The sequence below is a fragment of the Rattus rattus genome, chromosome 3 (assembly GCF_011064425.1).
Source record: "Rattus rattus isolate New Zealand chromosome 3, Rrattus_CSIRO_v1, whole genome shotgun sequence".
NCBI lineage: Eukaryota > Metazoa > Chordata > Mammalia > Rodentia > Muridae > Rattus > Rattus rattus.
The window spans coordinates 147,159,389-147,183,574 of record NC_046156.1 but is presented as its reverse complement, the minus strand read 5'-3'; the positions used below and the strand labels follow the sequence as shown (position 1 = coordinate 147,183,574).

The 24,186-nt window shown below is 37.3% G+C and overlaps 1 pseudogene; it reads left to right on the top strand.

The window, feature by feature from the left end:
• Window positions 1-357: 357 nt before the first annotated feature.
• On the top strand, window positions 358-3,125 carry LOC116895966 (annotated as a pseudogene).
• The last annotated feature ends 21,061 nt before the right edge of the window (window positions 3,126-24,186 follow it).

Below are 24,186 nucleotides of genomic sequence, written 5' to 3'. Positions count from 1 at the left end.
CCAACATGGTTAAGTTGGCTTTATCACAGGAATGCAGGGGTGGTTCAATATATAAAAATTTATTAATGTTTTCTACCATATAACCAAATGGTAAAAAAACCACATGATCATCTCCTTAGATGCCAAGAAAGCCTTTGACAAAATCCAACACCTCTTCATGTTAAATGTCTTGCAGAGATCAGTGACATAAGGGACACTTGTAAACATAGTAAAGACAATATACAGCAAGCCAGTAGCCAAAATAAAATTAAATGAAGAGAAATTAAAAACAATTCTGCTAAAATCAGGGATAAGACAAGGTTGTTTGTTGTCTCCCCATCTCTTCAATAAAGAACTTGAATTTCTAGCTAGAGCAATATGACTACTAAAGAAGTCACAGCGGATTCACATTGGTAAGAAAAAAAGTCAAACTATTGTTATTTACAGAAAAAAAATAATAGCACAAATAAGTGACCCTAAAAAAATTTTTTTAACAATATACTTCTACAGCTGATAAAAATATCAAGCAATATGAATGAATACAAAATTTACTCAAAGAAATCAGTATCCCTTTTTCATACAAGCAATAAACAGATGAGGAAGAAGTTAGGGAGATAATACCATTCATGGTAGCCACCAATTATATAATACATATTGGTGTAACTCTAATCAAGCAAGTTAAAGACCTGTGTGACAAGACCTTCAAGTCTCTGAAAGAAGAATTTGAGGAAAATACCAGAAGATGAAACGATCTCCCACGCTCATTGATAGGTAGGATTAGCAGTGGAAGCAGGCATCTTATCAAAAGCAATCTGCAGATTCAACACACAATCCCCATCAAAATTTCAACATAACTCTTTACAGATCTTGTAAGAACAATTTTAAACTTCATATGGAAAAAACAAAAACCCAGGAAAGCTAAAACAACATTGAACAATAAAAGAACTTCTGGAGGTATCACTATCCCTTACTTCAAATTGTACCACAGAGCAATAATAATAAAACACCATATTGGTATAGAAACAGACAAGTTGATCAGTGGAATAAAATTGAAAACCCAGCAGTATACCCACACACCTATGGCTATTGATTTCTGACAAAGAAGCCAAAACCACACAATGGAAAAGGGAGAGCTTCTTTAACAAATGGTGTTGGTCTAACTGTATGTCTGCATGTAGAATAAGACAAACAGATCTATATTTATCATCCTGCACAAAACTCAAGTCAAAATGGATTGAAGATCTCAACATAAAACCTACTGAATACACTAAATCTAATAGATTAGAAAGTGAGGAACGACCTTGAATCATTAGTACAGGAGACAACTTCATGACAGAACACCAATAGCTCAGGCTTTAAGGTAAATAACTAATACATGGAATCTCATGAAACTGAAAAGCCTCTGTAAGACAAGGATCAACATTTTTAGGACAAAAAGGCAGCCTCCAAATTGGGAAAGATCTTCACCAACATTACATCTGACAGAGTGCTAATATCCAAAGTATATAAAGAATGCAAGAAGTCAGACACGAACAATCCAAATAATCCAATTAAAAATCGTTTATAGAACCAAACAGGATTCTCAACAGAGGAATCACAAATGCCAAGGCGCACCTAAAGAAACGTTTTATATCTTTAGTCATCGGGCAAATGCAAATTAAAATTCTGAGATTCCACCTTAAACACATCAGAAGAGCTAAGATAAAAACTCAAAAAACAGCACATGCTGAAAATGATATGGAGCAAAGGGAACACTCCTCCATCGCTGGTGGCAATGCTAACTTGTTCAACCAGTATACTTGTTTCTCGGAAAATTGGAATAGTTCTACCTCACAACACAACTATGCTACTTCCGGGTGTATGCCCAAAAGATGCTATATCATCCCACAAAGACTGATGCTCAACTATGTTCATAGCAGCATTATTTGTAATATCCAGGAATGGGAAACAACCTAGATGTCCCTCAACTGAAGAATGGATAAACAAAATGTGGCTCGTTTACAAAATGGAATAGTATAAGGCAGAACGAGATTCTGGTGACCTTAGCCACATTCCCTCCTTAATCCTTTCACCTACCCACCAGTGTACCTGACAGACTCGCCTCATCCTGTTCCAGGAAAGTGCTGGCACTGCCACTGGCAGCATGCCCTATCCATTTCGCTCACCGAATTGTGGCTCCGGAGCAAGGGCATCCTGGCTGCAGATGAGTCCACTGGAAGCACTGCCAAGTGCCTGCAGTGCATTGTCACCGAGAACACAGAGAACAGGTACTTCTACCACCAGCTGCTGCTGACTGCTAATGGCGGGTGTGACCCTCTTTCTGGAGTCATTGTACCAGAAGACAGATTAAGGACATTCTGTCCCTCAAGTTGTCAAGTCCAAGGGTGGTGTTGTGGGCATTAAGGTAGATTAAGAGTGTGATGCCTCTGGGAGGAACCAATGGTGAGACCTCTACCCAGGGCTGGATGGGCTATCTGAATTCTGTGCCCAGTATAAGAAGGATGGAGCCGACTTTGCCAAGTGGTACTGTGTGCTGAAGATTGGGGAACATACTCCCTCGCCCCTTGCCATTTTGGAAAACGCCAAAGTTCTAGCCCTTTATGCCAGAATCTGCTAACAGAATGGGACTGTAACCATTGTGGACGTTGAAATTCTCCCTGACGGAGACCATGACTCGAAACACTGCCAGTGTAAGTGAAAGCTGTCTACAAGGCTCTGAGTAACGACCTTGTGTATCTGGAAGGCACATTGCTGAAGCCCAACGTGGTCACTCCTGGCCATGCTGGCACCCAGAGATTTTTCCAATGAAGAGATTGCCATGGCAACCATCACAGCACTTCCTTGCACAGTGCCCCCTGCTATCTCTGGGGTCACTTTTCTGTCTGGAGGGCAGAATGAGGAAGAGACATCCATCAACCTCAACACCATCAACAAGTATCCCCTGCTGAAGCCATGGGCCTTGACTTTCCCTATGGCTGAGCCCTGGAAGCCTCTGGTCTAGAAGCCTGGGGTGGAAAGGAGAACCTGAGGAGTACATCAAGTGAGCCCTGGTCAACAGCCTCGCTTGTCAAGGAAAGTACCCCCCAAGTGGCCAGTCTGGAGCTGCAGCCAGTGAATCTCTCTTCATCTCTAACCATGCTGAGTAACCTGAGCTGATCTATGGCTGCTCCATTAATATTCCAGGTTCCTGCCTACCAACTTGCTATTGAAGAGGTGCCTTCAGGCTCTTTCCCATCACTCTTTGTGCCCTCGTGTGTGTGGTGTTGTCTGTGAATGCTAAATCTGCCATCCCTTCCAGCCCACTGTCAATAAACAACTATTTAAGGGGGGAGGGACAAAATGAAGGGAGGGACATTGACATTTAATAAAAAGGTAGCACAAATTTCACATCAAGTGGACACAACTAGAAAATATCATCCCCAGTGAGGTAACCCAACCGAAAAGGGCATGCATGGTATGTATTCACTTAGAGCTGAGTTATTAGCCATATTGACCATAAAAAAGAGGATAGCCATGCCATAATAAATAAATTCAAAAAGGCATATAAAAAGCAGGGCCCAAGGAGGTTACATTTTTCTCAGAACAGGAAAACAAAACAGTTATTGGAGGTCAAGAGAAGGAGAGAACTGAGTTTGAGAGAGTATGGAAGGGGAGTGTGGTGGGGAAGGGAATCAGATGTACGGGGAGCAGGGAAGTGGGAAGGGAAATCAGAAATGGATGTGTGGGGCATGCCATAGTCCTGGTACTGGGGGAGGCCCCAGGGTGTCTACAGAGGCCACTCTGAGACTCCTAGAAGTAACATGTATTGATCTAGAAGTGGTTACTTTCAGTACCTGGGCAGGACTTCAAGTAGAGGGATAAGAACAGTGACCCACTGACAAAATCTTCTACCAAAATGTGTCCTGCCCAGAAGATATTCAGGGAGAATGATACAGCAAAAATAGGTGGAATGACACAACAATGACTGCCCCAAATTGAGATCCTTCTCATGGGCTAGAAGTAATCCTTGATACTATTAATAATATACTGTAACGCTTATAGATAGTGATACCACGTAACTGTCCTTTAAGAGGCTCCAACCACCAGCTAATGGAAAGAGATGCAAAGACACACGGCCAAACATTAAATGGAGTTCTGAAAGTCTTATGGAAGTATTGGGAGAAGGATTAATGGACCTGAGAAGAACATAGACTCCACAGGAAGTACAACAGAATCACCTAATCTGGACCCTTAGGAGCTCCCTGTGACTGAATCACCAACCAAAAAACTAGATAGTATAGACTGGACCTAGTCACTCAGAATAAATGTAGAAGATGAGCAGCTTGGTCCTCAACAGCAGGCAGGGAGCCCTCCCTCAATCTGTTGCCCCATTGCCTATGAATCCTGTTCACCTAAATAGACTGCCTTGAACGTCCTCAGTAGAAGATGTGCCTAGTCCTGTGGACACCTGACATGACTTGGGAGGTGGTAGCAGTGAGGGGCTGTCATGGGGTGTTACCTCGAGAAGGGCTTCTCAAAGGAGATAGGGAAGGAGGAATGGGGTAATTTCTGCATGTGAAAGTACTGAGAGAAGAAGGGGAGCTGATGTTTGCATGTAAAGTAAATAAAAACAAAAAGAACAACAATAAACAATAATATGAAATTTATAATCAAATGGATGGAACTAGAAACAGATAATCCTGAGTGTGGTAGCTCAGACCCAGAAAGAAAAGCACTGTACAATGAATTGATATTAGTCATAAAGTAAAGGCAACTGTGCTATAAATCGTAGACCTAAAAAAGCGAATTATCAAGGAAGGCCCAAGTGAGGGGCACTTATATCTCACTGAGAAGTAGAACTAGATTAGACATTAGAGGTGGATGGAAGGATGAGTCTGGGAAGGGGAGTGTGAGGATGGGTACTGGAGGGATGAGGTGGTGGGAGGGCTGAGGATAAGAGTACTGGGAGAGGAGACAACTGAATTTCTCTGGGATGAGCTAGAAACTTAGGAAAATGGAAACTCAAAGGGAGTCTGTAAAGGTGACCCTGGCTAAGACTTCTAGTAATGGGGAGATAGATCCTGAACTGCCCATTTTCTATAACCAGGCAAGACTTCTATTGGAGGCATTCAGACAGCAATTCAGTCACAAAATTTTTGATCTACAATTTTTTCCTATCTACACGTTGTGCAGAAAAAAAGGTAAAACAGAATTTGAAGGAAGGGCCAACCAATAACTGGCTTAGCTTGAGACTCATGCCATGACAAAAATGCTCACCCCTAACACTATTAATGATATTCTGCTATACTTATAGACAGGAGTCTAGTATAGATATCATCAAAGAGACTTCACCCAGGAACTGATGGAAACCAATACAGAGACCCACAACTAGACATTGTGGGAGAGGGGGAGGGAGGATTGAGAGACCCGGAAGGGTTAAGAACACCAAAGAAAACACAGAGAATCAACTGAGCTTTGCCAACAGAGACTCATAAGACTGAACTTCTAACCAGAGGGCATGTATGGCATGGGCCTAGTCTCGCTGCACATATGAAATAGCTGTGCAGCTGGTTCTTCATGTGGGGCTTCTAAAGAAGGGGCAGGGACTCTCTGACCACATTGCTTCCCTTTGGATCCCTTTTCCCTTGTCTAGCCTGTATAGGAAAAGATGCTACTAGTTATACTGCAACTTGATAGGCCAAAGTTGGACAATATCCACAGGTGGCCTCCCTTTTTAGAGGAAGAGGGAATGAGGGGTTGATGGTGGGGAGGGTGCAAGAATGGAAGGGAAGCTGCCATCAAGTTGTAAAGTAAATACGTAACTTTTTAAAAGGAAAAGAAATGGTTCCTTTAGGAGGTGTGGCGGTCATGAGGAATTAACTTTTTCATCAGTAGCGTTAATTTATGAGGGATGAGAGAACATGGCAGACCCCATGATATTCTCCATTTTTCTGTGCATACTTCATTCAAAACATCGTCATGAAATCATTGGCTTGTGCTCATCAACACTAAACAGTGCCCTGGCTTTGGTCTTTTAAATATGTGTAGGCTTCCATAGTGAATAAACTATTTTTAATTTTCATAGTTCTGGAGATGGAAAAGACAACTTTCCTACTCGAGAAAATAAATTTTGTTCTTTTGATAGAAAATTTACTACTTGTCCTCATTCTTACCTTAAGCCTATAGTTCTTTTGCCTCTGTCTTGTGAATGCTAGGAATCCAGTGTGTGCTATCTGCTTGGAGAAAATAAATTCAAAATTGCTTTAAAAAATTGGAGCCTATTATTGCATCCTCCACTAGGTAGAAATTCATTAATATTGTTATACCATTAATGTTGGTGTTAACGTTTTTAAAATCATGTACATTTTCTGATTACCCATAGAATGATCAGTTGTTCATTCTGTGAAATGTTTTATATTGTTTCTGCTGAAAATAGAATTTTAAGTTAATTATCTGAATTTTTTTACAAATACTCTGAAATCTTTACCAACTTGTTACTTGAGAATTTATTTTAATGCTTTCACTGTGTTCTTGAAATGAAATATGCATTCTCACTTTCTATATTTAAAATACTGAACATGACTCCATCTCAGGCCATTGAGATTCATTTGTGTCATTTTTCCCTTCCCTCTTAGCACATAAAACATAAATACACATTGTACAGCCTTCTGTAATGATTTTATTTTATACCAAATCTGAAGTTGCTATCAGAAAATTCTCTAAAATAAAGTTTTCTCTTTTATATTTTTATCCAAAATTGTAAGTTCCCTCTCCTCATTGCTTTTCTTTTAGTGGGTGTAAATCACCTGATAGGACAAGAAATGAGTGTTACTTATTTTACAGTGACTCTACGTGTAAAAGAATGCAATGGGAGGAAGGTTATGTATTGTTTCGGTTTTGTGTCTGGACTGTTCTTTTTATATATATATATATATATATATATATATATATATATATATATAATCATATACATACACACGAACATATATTCACAAAGAGTTTTATAAATATTGCATTTTTCTCAAAATAGTGACTCAATACTTTTTGTCATGTTTGACAAGAAGTAGAAATTATTAATGTCATAAATTGGAAGATGCCTGAAATTGTGAATCAATGTATGCAGATATCATATATTATTACTTATACTTAGCAAGAAGTAATATAAATTTTGAAAGAAAGATTTTAGTATAATTTGAATTTTATAATACAAGCAGTTGCATATTGAAAATAAAACTGTGCTAATTTGAAAAATTTTTGGATCATCCAACTTTATTCAGTGACTAAAGCATTAAAGTGATTTTAACAATATATTTCTAGGTATTGAAATTAAATGCTTAACAGTACTTCATACAAATTGGAGTTGAAATGAGTAAAAATGCAAAAAATTAATTGAGATTAAGTATACAAATTCCTTTGAAATCCTGAAATCCAGTTAAATCATCTATCATATATAATTGGTAAAGAGAAGGCACTAACAATAAAATATGGATTGGTACCAACTGTGATGTGGAACTCAGCACTCTAACACACCATTATAACCAGCCTAGTAACGATGAACCATGTGCAGTATCTGCATTGCTGGGAGATCTCTAACCAGTATCTCTGTTTATGTCACTTTACCTTATCAAATAAGAATGAGTTGAGAATGTTAGTTTAAGTATTCATAAGATTGTGGATAACATGAAGCTGACAATTATAATATAAAAAGCATGTTTTCTTCCTTCCCGATGATGCACATGATGTATGTTTTAATTTGCTATGGATGCTTGTCTCCAAAGAAAAAATTTTGAATATAGCAAAGCAAAATCTATTTCTCTAAAGAAGAACAAATTAGTCATTCAAAGTAACTACAAATTTATATGTGCATCCTGGAAAGGGAGCCAGTTAAATTCACTGAGCGCCCAGGTCTATTAATCAAGGCACTGATCAGAAGTCATGAAGAAAACATTCCATACTTCATCACATCTTCTGAGGAGCCTGGTTTCTTTGCTCTGCTTTGTTATTTGACTTTATAAATAATTCATTGCATGTTGTCTTTTCCATACAGTTACATCTCTTTCATTAATACCTGTGAAAGCTGAAATTTTACACTGTAGGCAGAAAAATGTTCAGCTCCACTGGAACATTTTCATTTTTTAGATCAGAGAAATTATGAATAAATAAGCCCTGTGTCTGTAAGATAAGCAAACTAGCATTTATTTATTTACATGTTCTGGACAAATGAGTGGTTCACTTTATTTTTCTTTCCAAAAATCTTGTGTTTGTTCTTACTAAATATGCTGCCTCTAGGTTTTCTACATAAGTAGAAAACTACACTGGAGGTAACCACAGACCTGTGTGTATGATCAGTAAGGCTGCAGGTAAGCAATCACCTCTCCTACATGTTAATTGGCCAATTATCCACATTTGGGAACACATTACACATTTTGGATCTCCCTCGCTACTGACTTCCACAGTAAATTGACTCTCTTACCAATTGAGATAGCCAAAGGAAAGTTAAGTTGCATAGGTCTGAGATGATAAAGGTTTCACATTTATTGTTGGTGATCTTTTCTTCTTTCTCCCCTCTTCTTTTTCATTTAGAGAAGTAAGTTCAGAAAACTCTTAAGCATTTTGGAAAAGGAAAAGACAATTGAGGCAGTACCACATTCCTCTTGTTCTTGTCAACCTGCTTACTGCCATTCTCCTTATATATGTAGAATTATGAAAAGCTTAAATTAGATAAATGTTCACTTATAAATAGTCATTATGCAACTCTTATTTCTATTTTTCAATATTCCCATACACACTGGAGTGTACAGGGTTCAAATAATTTTACTGTAAAGAGTCATCATGAAAAATAATAGTATTCAAATAATATTTGTTTTTTTTAAAAAGTTTTAAATTATACATGTATATGTCTCAGTCTCCCCTCCACGATCCCCCACCCCATCCCCTTCCCCTGGTGTCTAAGAGGGTACCAGCCTAATCTCACTTTACCATTCTAGCATCCATTTTCTCTATGGCATCAAGCCCTTACAGGGATCAAGTACCTCCCCTCCCACTGAGGCCAGATGAGGAACTCCTCTGCTATAGCAGGAGTCATGGACTTGCCCATGTACACTCTTTGGTGTGTGGTTTAGTCCCTGGGAACTCTGAGGGGTCTGGTTAACCCAGACTCAAAAGGGCACACACGGTATATACTCATTGATAAGTGGATATGTTCCCCAAAGCTCAGAATACTCATGATACAGCTTACAGATCATATGAAGCGTAAAAAGAAGGAAGACCAAAATGTGGATACTTCAATCCCACTTAGAAGGGGGAACAAAATAATCATGGAATGCAGAGGGAAGGAGGATCCTGGGTGAAAAAAGGGACTGGGTGGGATAAGGTGGGCAAATTCAGATAAAGAAAGACAGGATAGAGCTTTAGAGGAATCTCAAATGGCCTAGAAGCACCTAAATTTCAACATAAAATAACGAATAAAAAAGAAACATGCTAATATCAACCGTTTAATTACAATTTTTATTACATATACAGTATAAATTGTCATAATGAAACAAAGTTGTGTTAAAACAACATGAAATATGTGAAAATGATATGAATGTATGTGTGCCTTGTGAACCAGTCAATGGGATTTGGATAGCATGCTTTTGTATGTGTCCATTGTTCTTTACCACAATTGCAGTGTAACAAAAAAAATTGTTAAATATACACATTATGTAATATACTAGGATTTTACTTAGCCAAACATAGCCTGACAAATAATTTTGTGTAGTCAGAAATTTAAGCGTATTAGATTCTTTTAGATATTGACAGTGTCCTTTGCCTTACAGAAGCTTTTCAGTTTCATGAGGTCCCATTGGTTAATTGTTGAGCCTGAACCATTGGTGTTCTATTCAGGAAATTTTCTCCTATGCTGGTGGCTCTTGATTACTTTCTCTTATATTACATGCAGCATATCTGGTTATATATGGAGGTCCTTGATCCAATTGAGCTTTGTATAAGAAGATAGAAATGGATCAATTCCCATTCTTCTACAAGCCAACTGTCAGTTGAACCAGTATCATTTGTTGAAAATGCTTTCTTTTTTGCCACTGGATGATTCTGAATTATTGTCAAAGATCAAGTGACCATAAGTGTGTGAGTTTATTTCTAGGTCTTGAGTTGTATTCCACTGATCTACCTGCTTCTGTACCAATATTGTGTGGTTTTATATCCCTATTACTCTATAGTACAGCTTAAGGTCAAGGATCGTGATTCCTCCAGAATTTTTTATTGTTAGGAATGGTTTTCATTTTCCTTGATTTTTTGTTATTCCAGATGAAGTTGAGAATTGCTCTTTCTATCTTTGTGAAGAATTGAGTTGGAATTTTAATGGAAGTGCATTGAATCTGTAGATTGTTTTTTGTAAGATGGCCATTTTTACTGGTAATCTTATCAATCCATGAGCATGGGAGATTTTCCATCTTCTGAAGTCTTCTTCAATTTCATTCACCAGAGACCTGGAGTTTAATTTATTTCCTTATTTCTTCCCTAAGTTATCAATGAGTAGAGAGTTATTCAGTTTCCATGAGTATGTGAGCTTTCTGTTGTTTTAGTTGTTGTTGAAGACCAGGCTTACTTCATGGTAATCTGATAGAATGTATGGAATTATTTCAATCTTGTATTTGTTAAGACTTGTTTGGTGTCTGTTCATATAGTCAATTTTGAAGAAGGTTTCATGAGATGTTGAGAAGAAGATATTTTTTTTCTTTTGTGTGAAATGTTCTATAGATATCTATTAAATCCATTTTCTCATAACTTCTGTTAGTTTCTTTGTGTCTCTGCTTAGTTTCAGTTTCCATGATTTGTCCATTGGTGAGAGTGGGATGCTGAAGTCTCCAACTATTGTTGTGTGAGGATTAATAGGTGTTTTGAGCTTTAGTAACATTTCTCTTTAAATGTCGATACCCTTCCCTTTGGGGTATAGATGTTCAGAATTGAGAGTTCACTTTGGTTGATTTTTCTTTTGATTTGTGTGAAATTTCCTTCCCCATCTGTGATGGTTTGCATATGCTTGGGGCAGAAAGCAACACTATTAAGAGGTGTGTCCCTGTTGGAATAGGTGTGCCACTGTGGGTGTGGCCTTTAATACCCTAGTCCTAGCTGCCTGGTGGGGAGTGCTCCACTAACAGCCTTCAGATGAAGATGTAGAACTCTCAGCTCTTCTGCACCATGTCTGCCTGCATGCTGCTATGCTCCTGACTTGATGATAATGAACTGACCCTCTTGAAATATAAGCCAACCCCAATTAAACGTTTTCTTTTATAAAATTTGCCTTGGTCATGGTGTCTGTTCACAGCAATAAAACCCTAAGACAACATCTCTTTGGATAGCTTTCAGTTGAAAGTCTTTTTTATTGGGTATTAGAGTGGCAACTCCAGCTTGCTTCTTAGGGTCACTTGCATGGAAAAATTTTCCATCCTTTTAGTCTGAGATAGTTTCTGTCTTGGTCACCTAGGTATGTCTCTTGTATACAACAAAAATGCTGGGTCCTGTTTACATATTCAAGCTGTTAGCCTATGTCTTTTTACTGGGGAATTGAGTCCATTGATGTTGAGATATTATTAAAGATCAATGATGGTGGATATATTAAAGACCAATGATGGTGGGTTCCAGTTATTTTTGCTGTTACTATTGGTATTATATTTGTGTGGCCCTCTTCTTTTGGATTTGTTCAGAGATTTTTTTTTCATTTTTTGAGGGTGTAGTTTCCCTCCTTGTGTTAGAATTCTACTTCTATTATGCTCTGTAGGGCTGGACTAGTGGAAAGATAGTGTTTAAATTTAATTTTGTCATGGAATATCTTGGTTTGTCCATCTACAGTGATTGAAAGTTTTGCTGGGTGTAGTAGCCTAGGTTCGCACTTGTGTTCTCCTAGGGTCTATATCACAGCTGTTCTGAGATCTTCTTACTTTTAGAGTCTCTGTTGAGACATCTGCTATAATTCTGATAACTCTGCCTTTATATGTTACTTTAGCCTTTTTCCCTTACCACATTTTAATATTCTTTCTCTGTTCTGTGCATTTACTGTTTTGATTATTATGTGATGGGAAAAATTTTTTTTCTGGTCTAATCTATTTGGTGAACTGAAGGTTTCTTGTAAGTTTATGACCTTCTCTTTCTTTATGCTAGGGATTTTTTTTTTCTATGATTTTGTTGAGGATGCTTCCTGGTCCTTTGCATTGGGAATCCTCTCTCTCTCTCTCTCTCTCTCTCTCTCTCTCTCTCTCTCTCTCTCTCTCTCTCTCCTATTTCTAATATTCTTAGGTTCAGTCTTTTCATTGTGTCCTGAATTTCCTGTTTTGGATTAGGAGCTTTTATTTTGTACTTTCTTTGACTATTATGTCAATGTCTTCAATGGTATCTTCTATGCCTGAGATTCTTCTGTCTCTTGTACTCTGTTTATGATACGTGATTCTGCAAATCCAGTTTCTCTTTCCTTTTTTTCCCATCTCCAGACATGCCTCTCTTTGTGATTTCTTTATTGTTTCTATTTCCATTTTGAGATCCATTTTCAGTTCCCTCACTTGTTGATTGTGTTTTCCTGTAATTCTTCAAGGGATTTATGTCTTTCCTCATTATGGGTCTGTCTACCTTCTTCCCTGTGTTCACCTCTGTTTCTTAGTCAAGAAAATTCTCTACAGATGTGCCCATAGGCCTATATTCTTCAGGCAATTACTCAGTTGATGTTCTCACTTCTCAAATAACTCTAATTTGTTTCAAATTGACAAAAGCTAACCAGCATAATATATATATATATACATATATATATAAATTCAAAAAATAAAAAAATATTTAAGATATATGGAGTTGTGGAAACATTTTCTCATTGACAGATTTAATTCTTCTCACTTATTTTTGTAATCTTGAATAATTTATCTGGTATAATATTTTTTAATATTCTCTTACCTCAATTTCTCTTGAAGTATGGACAATACTTGCTTCTGGTTGCAAAAAACCAATGGGTACACACACACACACACACACACACACATACACACACACACACACTCATAATAGAAGATGTATCCACTATATTGTTCCAATGAGGATCTTTGGATACCATATTTTCCTAGATAAATCAGAGAATTGTTTGTTAGATTTATATATAGACAAGAAGGTATGTATTCTGGGAACTGACTCATGTACTTAAGGATGCTAAAAATCCCTACAATATATCATCTTAGGGACAGAGAACCATGGAAGCTCTATGTAGTCCATTCTAAATTTAGTGACCTGATAAACATTCAGAATATTGGGTTGTTGTTAATTAAATTTCCAAACTCAAAAAAAAACAAAAACAAAACCAAAACCACCACCACAACAAAAACCAACCAACCAACCAACCAACCAACCAACCAACCAAACAAACAAACAAACAAACAAAAAGCAGTCACTGAATGCTTATGTCAATGGATAGAATAAGAGTAATGGCCAGATGAGGAGCTTGCAGCTAGCCATTGGACTGAGCACGGGGACCCTAATGGAGGAGTTAGAGAAAGGACTGAAAGACCTGAAGGTGTTTCAACCCCATAGGAAGAACAATAATATCAACCAACTAGCACCCCAGAGCTCCCAGGGACTAAACCACCAACCAAAGTGTACACATGGAAGGACCCATAGCTCCAGCTGCATATGTAGCAGAGGATGGCTTTATCTGACACCAATAGGAGTAGAAGCCCTTGGTCCTGTAAAGGATCCTCTCCCCAGTGTGATGAATGCCAGGATGTTGAGTTGGGAGTGGGTAGGTGGGAGTGGGAGCATCCTCACAGAATCGGGGGGATGGGAGGAAGGAGGATGGGAGAGGGGGGAAAAGGAGATAACATTTGAAATGTATAAACACAAAACATCCAATTAAAAATTAAAAAAAGAAATTAAGAAAGAATAGTTGTCAGATCTAAATAAAAAATAATTTAGCTTATTTTTCTCCCTTTTAAACTTTACTCATGTTCTGCCTTGTGACCTGTTTAGGTGAGCTATTAGGTGAGTACAGGTCTTCTTTGCATAATTCACTATTTCAAAAGCCAGTTTCTCCTGGAAAGGGCCTTAATGCTATTCCTAGAACTAAGAACTGACAAGTTCATAACTTAATTGGATTAACACCTCATCTCAAGTGGTCATAAATCATGCCTTGTTTCTTAAAATTCTTCACTGGGAAAAAAATCATACATTCAAAAAGTATACTGAAGAGAATTGCACATTTAGCAAAACTGTTGTCAGCTACACACACTGTCTCCTTTCCACTTAAAATAACATACCATTTAGAAACGACTGAAGATTCATTATAGTTTGCCTCTTGGTGCATTGTGTCAGCATATTATGACCATAAGAATGTTGAGTATCATGGAGTTGAGCTCAATCAGTGGCATAACAAAGTACATTTTTATTTGGCTCAGGAGTTTACAGAATTCAACTGACTTGGGATTGGCTCTGCTGACCTTTCTGTTCTTATTCATGCTTCACTGGTCAGTAGTGGGTCACCTAGGCAGCTCTGTTGACCTTGCCTGGTGTTATTTATGAATCTAAGGGTTTATAAATGATGCCCTCAGTTGCCTCTGTTTTCATTTCTCTTGTTTCCTCAGAGACTAGCTGAGGCAAATTGTATAGAAGAGGAAAAAGAATAAGGGGGATGATACAACAAATTGTCAAACCTCCTTTTTTTCCCTTTGCAATTGCTAACATACTGTATATTGACACCCAACAGAGAAAAGCAAACTGCCTCACTAATCCAGATTTACGAGCTTGTGGGTATTGAAAAAGGTGGTTGTCAGAAATCCCGAATATCACAACAGAAAAGGATGTGAGTAAAGGGAGGGACAAAGAATCAGGGCCATACAAGAGAATCTACTATACTAGAGATAAACTATTTTATACTAGTTGCTGTATTACTTCTTAATATACATGGAAACTTTCTTTATGTACAGTGCATGAAAGAAAACTACCTGTAATATTTTCAATACACATATAATATTAGCTTAATGCTTTAATCCAAAGTATTTTGTGCTTTATACTAGAGTGAATTGCTTAATTATAAAAATATAATAATTACAGATTAGTAATTATGTTTATCCTTTGATATTTTTAGTGTACTAGGAAACTTTACTAGAGGCAGGCTGTAAAATATTAATAAAGTTTGTTGAAGCATTTTAATTAAACTTTGAGAAGTTTTATAGTATATCCTTTTACATTATGAGTCATTTTGAAAAAATTAATAAAAAGGGCACAAAGTGTTCATGGTTTATTAGGAAGTGAGGCCAACTCTGGAAATAGGCATAAACTTCTTTCAGTGTTCTTATGTGAACGCAGGGCAAGCATTGCCACTTCAGAACTCAGCAGCTCAGCTGATCTGAGCAGATCCTCTGTCTTTTCTGTATTCACAAACAAAAAAACTGCAGCCCTATTGTTTATGTACTTGCAAAATTATGCAGATGTTGGACCCTTTGTGGTCCACAATTTTCTTTATCATCCTGCATTCTTTTGGGACCTGCTAGTGTGGAATGCTTTCTAATTGCAGTCTCCCTAGTCAGACACGAGAGCAGCTGTTGAAAAAAAAATTTGTAGTCTTTGAATTTCTCACTCTTTTAGTTGATTTTACACAAAGCACAGTGACCGCCATGCTAATAAGAAAACTTGCATCAACCAGGCTGTTTCCCTCAAACGTAGATGCATGAGCGGAAAAATAAAAACGTACAGAATCCTAGTTCAAAATATGTGCTAATCTGTGAGAAGGAACATTTAAAGCAATAATTCTTCTGTGTGCCTGTGGTGGGGTGTTTTATAATTACTAATAACAATGTTAAAATAGCTTTGAATTTGAATTTGTGGGAAATCAGTCTTTAACCAATTAACTCAGTGAGACAGCTAGTAAGGAGCATGCAGAAATGCACTCCAGGTATGCTGTGATGTAGAAACTGGATCTAAGAGAATGACTTATGTCCCAGCTTCTTTTTTATTTATTAATAGTATATGTCACCATCACTTTTTTTAAAAGTTCTTTATCCATTGATTCAAATTTAATTCAAACAACAGCTAGATTAATAAAAATCCTTGCCAGTTAACCAGTTTGCTCCGAATAACTCAGTACGTTTGGCGTCTTAATTCTTCCTCCTTTCTCTTCCCCATTCTGTTACTGAGGTTCTGCTGCTGTGCCACTGCTGTTTCTCTTCATTTAGTTTTTAAGAAAGAGTTTTTATCTTTATCAGACTAACTCCACTCCGACACAGGAGAGCCTGGTGTTCGTGAATCCTCCTACAGCACCTTCCTGAGTGTTGACATTATATGTGGCACCATGATGCCCAAATCCCAGCTTGTTAATATGAGCTTTCAATAACCTAGCTTTCAGGAAACTGTGAGAATGGAGCTTCTCTGTCAGTGTTTGATGACCTCTGTGGAACTCCATCCTCTTTTTGTCTCCTGGAAGCACAAAAATCTGTAGAACCCTGAAACAATTTTAGCTTTTTCATATAGGAAGCCTCAGGTGCACTGCACAATGTCTCATCAAAGAGATTCTACTTATATATGTTTGCTATGAGCTGGACTTATTTAATCACTTGATAAATTAATAATCTGTATGTTGAAAAATAATAATTCCAATAAAGTCAATAATAAATATTGATTGTAGACTAGTAACTTTGGTGAAAATGGTCAAAATTACTTGAGAGTGGCTACAGAAACCATTTATTAATAAACAATGGTATTTCGATTTGAGGCTTTTATCTGAGCTTTTCACTGAGTTGCAGTTTTGGTAAAATTCTGGATGTTTTCAAGTACATTTTGAATTTTTATGTATATAAGTTTGTTGAAAACAGTATGTACTGATAAAAAGTAGAGACCATAAATCATGTTTTCCAGTAAGAAATTTGCCTTTCATAATAGCAGCTCAATTAAATTATATGGTCTGATGAGAAAATAATCTTGTGACCTGCTATTTTAATGTTGTTGGAAGTATTATGAAAAAAAGAAAAATTTTCATATTTTTTGGAATACTTCCTAAGTCTCATGGACCTTGGAACTTTGTGAAATTGCAATAAAATGACAGTCATAGGTGTAACTTGATTTCTTCTACTCAGGAGGTATTGTGATCAGCACTGTGCACATATCATCACCTTTCAGAGCCTGATAACGCCACAGTTTGTTTGTTGGTTGGTTAGTTTGTTTGTTTACAAACTAGAAGTTGTTTGCTTCTCTAGATAGTCTTTTTGTTGAACATCAGGAAGTCTCTATTTAGCTTCTGCACAGCAGCTTCAGAGCCAAGTGTATTAATTATCATCTTATTAAGGAAGATGGAATAGACAGCTGTCCTTTATGGTAAATTATAAAAATCCAAATTTAATCTTTACTTTTGATGCAAACAGAATAGGAAGGGTTAACATTACAGAAATGTAATTCTAAGGTTTTCTTTAAGATACATAAAATATAATACACATATGCATGAAATAGCAGACTCTGTTGGAAGCCCTAAGTAGTCCTTCCTACTAGGAATAAAGGAGGCAATTGTAAACGAACATGTTTAGATACAAAGCAGGTTAGAGTCAGAGTAACACTGACTAAGGTAGAGTGAAATAACAGACAGGAGCTACGCAATCATAAAGCAAAAAGGGAACAATTCAAACTAAGCATTGTGTTTCGTGTGATTCTTGGTTAGTTTGAGCTAAATATTCCGTCTCAGTCTGCACTCTTGTATAGTCTACGTTCTTTTATTGCCACCCCATGCTCCACCATGCTTGCTTCTAATCTTACTAGGCCTCTGAAACCTGGAATTCCACTCCAACTTCTTATACTCATGATACAACAAATCATTAGAAATCTCCTTTGATCTTTAAACAAAGCAGGGAACTTATCATTTCTTTATATATCCTAATTTAATTAACAATTCTATGGATCAGTCAAGATAAAGACATGGGAATTAATTTAACATTTTTTTCAACATATTCAATTATTCCTTCTCAAATGCTGTATTTTCGTGTTCATACCTCTCATGTAATTGATTAGTTCAGGTCATCTTAATCCAGGATAGTATAATACTCATATTCACTATAATTCAATAGTTGTTCCATTTTATGGTTAATCTGAGGTATAATTATAGTTTGAATGTTGTCATAAGATACTGTTTTCTCTATTTTAGTTTATTATTACATATACCTTTAAACTTGACTGGACTGCATAAAATAGGAATTATGTATAAATTATATTTCAGTCACCATGACATAGTCAATTAATTTATACAAATGTATAAAATGTGATAAAATATACCATTAAAGTAAAATAAAAAGGATTGTTGAAATAGTTTCAAATAGTTCTAAGTTCAAATAGTTCAAAGTTCAAATAGTTTCAAATAGTTCTAAGTTCAAATAGTTCAAAGTTCAAATAGTTTCAAATAGTTCAAAGTTCAAATAGTTTCAAAGTTCAAGATTGCATTGTGTGTCATATTCCCACTACTGAGATCCAGATGAATGCTGCAGATGCTGGAGAGGTAGCCTTTCACATGTAAAAGTTCTGAGTAAGGATATATATATATATATATATATATATATATATATATATATATACACAACGTTATTTTCATAGTAATATATACACATTTAAAAGATACACAATGAAATTTGAAAAAATTAATATTACAGTATTTGTAGGCACATGTATTTTACAAAATCAAAATACTATTTTCCATTGTGCCTTTGCCAAATAGGCCAATAGTCAGAGATTTTCGGTCTTCTTATGAAAAATATACCAACCTTATTTTACACAGAACACCTCTATGGTTGAGAGGACAATTCTGTCAGGATGTTGATTCAATCTGTGGCATCAAAAGAGACCGCCAAATTATGTACCACTTGCCAACTGGCACCTACTGTGGTGTCTTTTCCCTTTATGATAATCTCTTATCAACCTGGAAATTCATTTATTCATTGGCACTATAAATTTAACCTCACTGTATGATGCAAGCTTTGATTCTGCCAGAGTTTCTGTCAATGAAATTATTGGAGATTTTTTCATTAGACTTGTGTTTGAAAACATTGCATTGTTGGCTGATTTGGAACCTCTTCATTGCACTAATTGTTTATAAAAATTACACTCCATAAGCTTTTTGAGGGAACAAGTACGTTAATGAGTACACCATTTTAAAAATTGAGGATAATTTACATGCTGTGGAAACACAGATACCAGACATTTCTCTCAAATTATTTTAAGCACATTATTTAGTGATCATTTTTAAAATTTATTGTAAGTCAAAATCAGAAAAGTTCTGCTGCTGGATTTAAAAAAGTTTTACATGAATATACTTGAATGAACATTGGGGTAGATCAGAAAACTTGCTTATACATACCATGTCCTCAATAGCTGCTGGCAAATATGCAAGATCAAAATGTTCTGCTGCTGTTTGAGAGAGTAAGGGTATCAAATTTAAGCCTGTTTAGATTCAAGGTCCTACCTACACTGTTATAATGGAGATTTTCATCACCACTGTGATCTATATAATTTTGTGGAAACTACTATATCACAGACATACAAAGTATTCCTAAAAAAGAAAGAGAAATGAAAAACTTTGAAATGGTCAAGAAGAAAATGTATTCCTTTGCTGCAGGACAGGATAAGAAGAGAAATTTTCCTCCTTTAGCAAGATGTAGAGATAAAGGGGCCTTGAGAGAATAACAGGGATATTAATAAATCCCCCTAAAGCCTCATGTTCTACATATACAAAGAAATGATAGCTACCAATTGGAGAAATTTAAAAACACCAAAACTATTGTATAATAAAACCCAACCTCAACTGAACTTCAGAGAATGCACACTGACCTCCTCCACTGTAAAAACATAAAACAGGTGTACAAACAAACCAAAAGAGTCTATTTTAGGCGCTAAATATTTTCTTAGTGCATGTCTCCCCACTCTGATGGATTGTCCAGCTGACAAGAGAAAATGGAGCAGAGTCATTGAGGGGGTTGCCAGGTGTAGAGTGTTCAGAAGTCCTGTGAGTACCTAAAGTGAATGACTACTCCTACCCTGGGACCAGCTATAAAGTTTTGGGGAACTGAGGGTAAGAACATCCAAGATGTGCAAAGGTCATGGCTGGGGGCTTAGTGTACCATGAAATGCCTCATTAGCATGAGAAAGCATTTCAGGACTATCAGGTGCTGACTTGCATGGGTTATGTAAGGAGAAAGAAAATCGTTCCTGTAATCTAGTTGAAGCTAGTGATAATCCTCAGTTAGAGACATTTGTGGAGATATAGAATTCCCCCAAGAAGGTAAGAGAAGGAGAAATCCTGTTAATGAAGGGAGTCTCCCATACTGCTTGGAGTCCAGAGGCTACCTGGTAATGGTGGACTTTGACCTTATTTAGAAGAGTTTTCTCACACTTCAGGTTTTACTTTTTCAAAAATGTCATAATATCTGTCATTCAAAAAATGATTGTGAGGTTTTAAAAAAGCAAACGCTTAGGAGTGTAACATGCTACTTTTTTATTCCTTCTTTTATTTAATCTTTTTTTTTTTACACTCCAGATTTTATTCCACTTCTGGTCCACTCTCTGATTATTCCACATCCCATGCCTCCTCCCTGGCCCCTGTCTTCACAACGATGCCCCATCCCTGCACACCCTAACTCATCAGACCTTTATGCTCCCTGAGGCCACCAATCTCTTGAGGGTTAGGTACATCTTCTCTGACTGAACCCAGACACAGCAGACCTCTATTGTGTATGTGTTGAGGGCCTCACCTCAGCTGATATATGCTGCCTGGTTGGTGGTCCAGTGTCTAAGAGATCTCAGGGGTCCAGATTGATTGAAATTGCTGGTTCTCTTACAGGGTCATCCTCTTCCTCAGCTTCTTCCAGTTTTTCCCCACTTCAACTACAGGGGTGAGTAACCTTTGTTCATTGTTTGGGTACAAATATCTGTATCTGACTCTTTCAGATGCTTCTTGGGTCTTTCAGAGGGCAATCATGCATGATAGGTCCCTTTTTGCAAGAGTTCCATAGCCTCAGTAATAGTGAGGGGTTGGAGCCTCTCCTTTAGGTGGATCCCACTTTGGGCCTGTAACTAGTCCTTCATTTCCTCAGGCTCTTCTCCATTTCCATCCCTGCATTTCTTTCAGGCAAGAACAATTATGGGTCAGAGTTTTTACTCTAGGATGGCAACCTCAATCCTCACTTTCTGTTGAAGGTGGGTGTTACATCTTCCCTCTCCCTAATGTAGGACATTTAAACTAAGGTCTTATTGAGTCCTGAAAATCTCTCACCTCCCCAGTCTCTGGTACATTCTGGAGAGACCCCTCACCTCCTACCTCCTGAGGTTACCTATTTCCATTCTTTCTGCTGGCATTCAGGGCTTCCGTACTTTCCCCCCCACTAAATACCAGATCATGTTCCCCTCCCCCAACCCCCCATCATCCCCTTCCCCTTCCAGGTCCCTCTCTCCCTCCCCACTTAGGATTGCTTTCTTCTTCCTCCCAAGTGGAACTGAGACATCTTCACTTGGGCCCTTCAACTTGTTGACCTTTGTCAATACTGTGGTCTATATCTTGGGTAGTCTGTATATTTTTTGGCTAATGTCCATGTATTAGTGAGTACAAGCCATGCATGTCTTTTGGGTCTGAGTTACCTCATTCAAGATGATATTTTCTATCTCTATCTATTTGCCTGCAAAACTCAGGAGGGCCTCATTCTTAATAGTTGAGTTGTATTCCATTGTGTAAATGCAACACATTTTCTGTATACATTCTTCTGTCTTGAGACATCTGGGATGTTTCCTGCTTCTTCTGTTTATCATAAACACGGTTGCTATGAACATAGTGGACCAAAGTGCCACTGTGGCATGGTGGGACATCTTTTAGGTATATTTTCAAGAGTAGTATTGTTGGGTCTTTAGGTAGATTGATTTCCAATTTTCTGAGGGACCTCCAGATTGATTTTCAGCCTAGTTGTTCCAGTTTGCAATCCCACCAGCAAATGCAGGAGTGTTCCTCTTTCTTTAATATATCTTTTTTTTTTTCTGGGGCTGGGGACAGAACCTAGGACCTTGCGCTTCCTAGGTAAGTGCTCTACCACTGAGCCAAATCCCCAACCCCTAGTGTTCCTCTTTCTTTACATGGTCACCTACACATGCTGTCACCTGAAGTTTTGAAGCAAACCCAGTAAAATTAGGGACAAGAAAAAGATGGCCGCCCTCCCCATATCTACTCAATATAGTACTCAAAGTGCTAGCTAGAGCAATAAGACAAGAAAAAGAGATCAAGGGGATTCAAATTGGCAAAGAAGAAATACCAGTATCACTATGTCAGATAGTACACATAAGTGACTGCAAATATTCTAGCAGAGAACTTCTCTAGCTGATTAGCAACTACAGCAAAGTGACCACATGTAATACTAACTCAAGTAAATCAGTGGCCTTCCTTTGTACAAATAATCAACAGGCTGAGAAAGAAATTAGGGAAATAACTCCCTTCACAATAGTCACAAGTAATATAAAATACCCTGGGGTACCTCTAATCAAACAAGTGAAAGATTAGGACGACAATAACTTCAAGTCTCTCAAGAAACTAGAAAAGACTTTAGAAAATGGAGAGATCTCCCATGCACAAGAATTGGCATAATTAACATAGTAAAAATGGCCATCCTATCAAAGGCAATCTACAGATTCAATGTAAACCCCACCAAAATCCCAACACAATTCTTCAAAGATATGGAAAGGAGAATTCTCAAATTCATCTGGAAAGGCAAAAAAAAAAAAAAAAAAAAAAGAGTAGCAAAAATAATTCTTAACAATAAAACAATGGCTGGGGGAGTCACCATCCCCAACCTCAAGCTTTACTACCCAGCAATAGTGATAGAAATTGCATGGTTTTGGTACAAAGAGAGACAGGTTAGTCAATGGAATAGAATTGAAGACCCAGAAATAAAACCACACACTTAAACACACTTGATCTTTGACAATGAAGTAAAAAATATACAATGGAACAAAGAAAGCATCTTCAATAAATGGTGCTAGTCTAACTGGCTGTTTATGTAGAAAAATAAAAATAGACCCATTTTTGTCACCTTCTACAAAGCTCAAGTCCAAGTAGATCAAGGATATCAACATAAAACCAGATATACTAAATCTAATAGAAGAGAAAGTTAGAAAGAACTTTGAACTCATTGGGCACATAAAGAAATTTCCTAAACAGAACTCCAATGGCTCATGCTGTAAGATCAAAATTTGATAAATGGGACCTCATGAAGCTTGAAAGTGTCTGTAAGGCAAAAGATGTAGCCAATAGGACAAATCAACAACCTACAGATTGGGAAAAGAATCCTCACTAACACCACATCCGATAGAGGCTAAAATCTAAAGTATATAAAGAACTAGAAAAGCTAACCACAAAACAAACAAACAGAACAAACAAGAACAACAACAAAAAACCCGAAATAATGCAATCAAAAAATTATTCTTAAGTTATACTCCAGAGAGCCAAATCACCCTACTAAAAATTGGGGCACAGAGTAAACAAAATATTCTCAGCTGAGGATTATAGAATGGCCAAAAAGGACCTAAAGAGATGTACAACATCCTTAGTCATCAGGGAAATGCAAATCAAAGCAACCCTGAGATTCCACCTCACACCAGTCAGAATGGCTAAGATAAAAAACTCAGGTAACAGCAGATGCTGGGGAGGATGTGGAGAAAGAGGAACACTCCTTCCTTGTTGATGGGATTGCAAATTTGTATAACCACTCTGGAAATCAGTCTGGAGGTTCCTCAGAAAATTGGGCATCCTGAGCACCCAGTTATACCTCTCTTGGACATATACCTCAATGATGGTCCAATATACAGCAAAGACACATGCTCTACTATGTTCACAACAGCCTTATTTGTAATAGTCAAAAGCTGAAAGGAACCCAGATGCCCTTCAAGAGAGGAATGGACTGGGGTTGGGGATTTAGCTCAGTGGTAGAGCGCTTTCCTAACAAGCGCAAGGCCCTGGGTTCAGTCCCCAGCTCCGAAAAAAAAAAAAAAAAAAGAGAGGAGTGGACTAAAAAATGTGGTACGTCTACACAACAGAATACTATTCAGCTATCAAAAACAATGACTTTAGGAGATTCATAGGCAAATGGAATCAACTAGGAAATATCCTAAATGGGGTTACTCAATCACAGAAAAACACACTTGGTATGCACTCATTGATAAGTGGATATTAGCCAAAAAGCTCGAATTACCCAAGAT